We start from the raw sequence: 5,637 nt of genomic DNA on the forward strand, positions 1-5,637 counted from the left end.
GCTGAAATGCATAAATATAAGTAGATAGTGAGACAAATTTCTCGTCATACAACATGATTCAGTGAAACAAATATACTTATACTAATATAATTTGCTATGTAGGTTTCTAGGAAAGTTGGTCTTCCATATAAAGAAATCATTGTAGATAAACAAAATCAAAACGCCTTGTAGTAAGACATCCGCTTTTAGCGCGACGAATTCACAATGTTGTCATATACTAAACCAAGCAATTCCTTTTACAAACCTCATATCATTAAAACATGTTGCATAACAAAAATCCCCATGTTTTAATATCCCACTCCATCATGCTGGACCTTATTTATATTCAGCCAAAAACAAAACAAAACAATATTTAAATTATGTCTTCTATTTCTCCGATTCATGCATAGTAAATATTCATTGGTCTTGATATTCAACTAAATATTCTAGTTTTGTGTAGTGTGTGTATTGTTTTACTATATACACGGAAAAATCACTTTCTGGTGTAGGTTCTAACACTTTGCTATCTAACGGATTCTACTGAGATAGAAGGAAGCGCAGTGTAATCAAGTTACGTTATATCCTATTTAAACAATTTCTTAAACGCATTCTCTTCTATCTCAACGTCTTTTGTAATGTTTTCTTTTGGTCAGATTACTCTGGAGAGTTTGCATAAAACCTGTCTTGTTAATTATCCACAAAACCTCTGCTGGACAAAAAGCTCTCGAAAAATCAATGAAGAAAATAATGACAACAACGAAAAATAAATCATTAATAATAACGGTACTATCTTATTCCGTCATCCGCTAGCCTAAAGATATCTAACACTTCTATCTCAGCATTTATATGTTTTAGTTATGGCTTCAACGTATAAGAATGAACAAAGATAATGTCGTCACTTGATATAGATTAACAGCTTAAGTGATTAGGGAAGACATTCTCCGATCTATCTCAGGGGACAATGGCAAATAAATGAGAGGATATCATACAGTTCATTATCTTGCCTTTTTTTCCTGTCTTTGACGCGCACGCGCACGACAGTTTCTTATTCGATCTTTAATGCAATTCTTACTAATCCCTATTGACTAAGCCGTAATAGAAGAATATGAAACTAAGTTTACTTGATAATATGTAATCTTAAATATATATTAACAATAAGTGGCAGATCTACGTTAAATGCAGGTGTTATATATTGTCCGAAAAAGAAGAAACCAATACTCAGATACGTTGATAAGGAGATATCTTCACATCCAATGATTTCAATACATACAAACAATTCCAATACGAAAGACCATTTTCGCCGAAAAATAGATTTGAGAATAAAATTGAACCTGGAAATCTTTAGATATGATACTTTAATACAAATAAGTTTATTAAGTGAATTTCTTTGAATAACATTTGCTTAATTTATCTTCGAAAACTTTATATAAGAACTCTATTTGGTATCGGGGTATGAAGAAATTTAGCACTAGATAATGTCTGAAAAAAAGAAAAGTATCTCATTCGTTTGGAAATTGTTTTCTAGAAGTAAATAAACTATACTGAATATAAAAATGATCTTTTTGAATGCTTGTGAACGTGTATTTGCGTGTTCGAGAGCGCTATGTTTTGTTTTAAGAAGGAAAAGGTGTGAGGTTTCATAGACAATTCCGAATTTAAAACATTTGTGCTTGAGAAAATGGAGGTCTTTGAGATTATATAGTGTGCAATACAAGTAAAAACCTGCAAATATAAGAAAAAAAAGTCGCAGTTAAATTTTATTTAATACTCGCTACAACCAATTTTTTATAGTTCTCGAGTTATTTTCTTATAGTCTCGTTTTTCACTGCGATAAGCATTTCAACGACAGCTTATAAGGAAAAATGTTACAGAACATATTTTATTAGCTTAAAACGAAGTCTATAATGAATTAAAATTTATAAAAGCTTGGTAATATTTATCCAAATAGAACCTCTAAGAAACAAGTGGAATATAGAAATCAATACTCCTGGGGAAGTAAACAATTCGAAGGTGAAATTATATAATCAGTTTCGGGTTTATTTAATATTTACTCTTTCTTCATACAATAGAAATATCCGAAAATTATATAAGCGAAAAGTAATATTTTTTATAAATAGCTTATTTTCATAACTATTGTCAAATTTGCTGTTGAATACAAGTAAAATTATCAAGGATTCTACTTTATAAGTTTAAAAAGTAATATGCATCGTATTAATCCAAGATAATCAGATTACTTACGTATTAATTTACAAAGGAGAGAAGCAGGAAATGTAAACGGTCTGCAGAATATAAATAAATTGGGGAAGGCACCCCCTTTCAAATGAAAATGCAATGTAAAAGAATTTATCAATTCCACAGGCTTATAATTTTGACGTATTAAACGTAACTCTATTCAGCTCTACAAATCTATCTTTGCATTCCATATGGGGAGTCAGTTAATAATACAACATATTATTGTCGGATTTTATAAACACAGACACGCGTGCGTTCACACACACGTGCATGCATACAGACATGTATATGGGGGTATATATGTAGGTGCGTATGAGAGTGCACGTAGTAATGTCTGCGCGTGTATTTTTTATTCTTTATATTCTTTTATTTGTTTCAGTTATTTGACTACGGCCATCCTGCTGCACCGCCTTTAGTCGACCACAGGATTTATCCTTCCATCAGACTCTTTCGCTGAACCACAAAGTTACGGGGACGTAAACACACCAACATCGGTTGTCAAGCGATGGTTGGGGGAGAAACAAACGCAGACACACAAACATATAGGGGATTCTTTCAGTTTCCGTCTACAAATCCACTCACAAGGCTTTAGTCGACCCCAGACTGTAGTAGAAGACACTTGCCCAAGGTTCCACGCATTGGGACTGAGCAAGCTACTTAACACACAGCCACTCCTGCGCCTAAAACAAATATGTGCCCCAGGTGAGGATCGAACTCACGACCTTCAGATAACTCTGATTTGTTATTTGATTATGAGACTGACGCGCTGCCTACTGCGCTACCGAGGCCACTCGGCATAGAAATATCATTATTTCTAAGTCTCTCTAAAGGAGAATACGGCAGCGGTACTAGATATTAACAGTTATCGCCAAGCTAATACGTCAGTCCATATATATATATATATATATATATATATATATGTGTGTGTGTGTGTGTGTGTGTGTGTGTGTGTGTGTGTAGTGTGTGTGTCTGTGTCTGTGTCTGTGTGTCTGTGTGTGTGTGTGCGTGTGTGCGTGTGTGTGTGTGTATGTGTGTGTGTGTGCGTGTGTGCATATAGATATACATATATACCTATCTATCTGTCAGTCTGTCTATAGACGGATAGATATGATGGCTTTGCTTACCCGACACTTGAAAGTGAAACTCAATATTTTTATTGGGATGGAAAAAGAATTTTCTATTCTACCGAAGTATTGAGTAATACATAAGTTTAATTTAAAATTATTCTTATTATAACATGAAAGCAAACATTTATATATGTATGTGTGTGTGTCTGTGTGTGTGTGTGTGTGGCAATGATTGTATATGTTGCAGTGGAGTGTCACAATGTATGAAATGTATCTTCCTGCAACAACTCTCTTTCGCGGTAAAATATCCTTGGCCACGCCAATTTTCTTAGGGGGCAGGCATCTAGATTATATATAAGCAATAGTAGCTTTCTGTCACACGAGCAATGCGAAAAGAGGAGTAAAGAAGATTACGGATAAAGATTAGAAGGAATGAGGGCCATGAGAGAGAGCTTGGATAATTATATGTACAATGAAATGTTGGGGAGTTCCCTCCTGAGGACTTACGTGGTGGTACCAATAAATAATGCGAAGAAATCCTTTCCTTTCAGTGCTACAGATTTGCTCTACTAGTTAAGAACAAAACGCATATATACTACTGCCGTAGTCAGTTAGATGTAGGCACATGGCCTAGTGTTTAGAGCAGCAGGCTCGCTGTCGAGGGATCGCGGGTTCGAATCTCAGACCGGGCGATGTATGTGTTTATGAGCGAAAGGCGTGGGTAATGGCGAACTTCTGCTGACTCTTTCGCCACAACTTTCCCTCACTCTTTCTTCCTGCACATTGCAGCTCACCTGCGACAGACCGGCGTCCCGCCCAGGTGGGGGACCTATACGCCAAGGAAACCGGGAAACCGGCCCTTATGAGCCAGGGATGGCTCGAGAAGGAACAAACTGTCAGTCAGGGCACCTGATAAGAATGAAATGTGTGAAAACTATCATCAAGCTTTCGGTAAGTGTCCGTAAGATCCTGACATGTGGAACTATATCAAACATTTTTTATTGGGGGTGGTAAACCTGTGACACTCGGCTGTATTTGTTATAAACTTTGTTCTCTCCACCTCGATTTGTCTAGATTATGGGTGGGCATTTTTCCAAGTATGGAGATCAATTTCATGAAATCCACTAAAAATTCTTCAAAGCGGTGCACCAGTATGACCACTGTCTAATGACTGAAAGAAGCAAGAGGAAAAGAGATAAAAATTTCTCACGTTGAAGGGTCAATCGGTTAATTCTCTCTTTAAATTACTGTTAACAGAAGATTGATACACACATACACACATATTCATACACATAGATATATTACATTATACATACATGTACACACACAAATGTATATATATGCGTATGTGAGTGCATGAGTTTGTGTGTGGTTGGGTATGCCATCCAAATTTTCTTTAAAGATTTGAAGGAAATAAATTCTCAGTATTTCGGTTGTATTCTGTGTTTCTTTGATTCAAACGAATATACACATGGGAAGATAATTATAAGTGTTTGTAGTTAATTATACACCATGAAATGAAATCTTGTAAATGATAAATCTTCAGATATGTATCTTCAACGACATTTAAATAATTTCAACCATGTTTTTGCAGAAAAAATATCAAATACATTTCTCCATTCATAAAAACAAAACAAAACAAAATATTTATGCAAATCTAATGAAGGAAAACTCGTGATTTTCATAACAACTTTAATAGATAATAAATTATCGTTATGTAGCAAGCTGAGATATTTCCCTCTACGATGTTATTTTAAGACTTTCGCTTGCTTTTCATACAGTTTTAAAATTAAATTATAACGGATTTCGTTTTGAGTTACAGTATATATCTTTAGATACTTGCCGCCGATGCAATGTATATGTAGTCAACAGAAAAAATACCGCGGTTATGGAAATGTAATAAATAATAGGCGCGGGCGTGGCTGTTTGGTAAGAATCTAGCTTCTCGACCACACGGTTCCGACTGCAGTCTCACTGTGTGGCACCTTGGGCAATTATCTTCGACTATAGACTTGTGCCAACAAAAGCCTTGTGAGTGGATTTGGTAGACGGAAATTGAATGCCCGTCGTATATATATATATATATATATATATATTTATATATATATATGTGTGTGTGTGTGTATGTGTGTGTGTGTGTGTGTGTGTGTCTTTGTGTCTGTTTTTGTTCCCCAACCATCGCTTGACACTCGATGTTGGTGTGCTTACGTCCCCGTAACTTTAGCGGTTCGACAATAAAGACCGACTGAATAAATACTAGGCTCACGAAGAATAAGTTCAGGGCTTGATATATGCGACTGAAAAAAAATCATTAAGACAGTGCTCCAGTATGGCCACAGTCAAATGACGGAAACTAGTG

At 35.5% G+C, this 5,637-nt stretch overlaps 1 non-coding gene across 1 annotated transcript; it reads right to left on the reverse strand.

The window, feature by feature from the left end:
• Positions 1-2,905: 2,905 nt before the first annotated feature.
• On the reverse strand, positions 2,906-2,999 carry Trnam-cau. Its single transcript has 2 exons — positions 2,963-2,999; positions 2,906-2,941 (listed from the first exon to the last, which is right to left on the reverse strand). It is a non-coding gene; the product is annotated as a tRNA-Met (tRNA).
• Between the last annotated feature and the right edge of the window lie 2,638 nt (positions 3,000-5,637).

This window comes from Octopus sinensis, linkage group LG5 (genome assembly GCF_006345805.1).
Source record: "Octopus sinensis linkage group LG5, ASM634580v1, whole genome shotgun sequence".
Classification (NCBI taxonomy): Eukaryota; Metazoa; Mollusca; class Cephalopoda; order Octopoda; family Octopodidae; genus Octopus; species Octopus sinensis.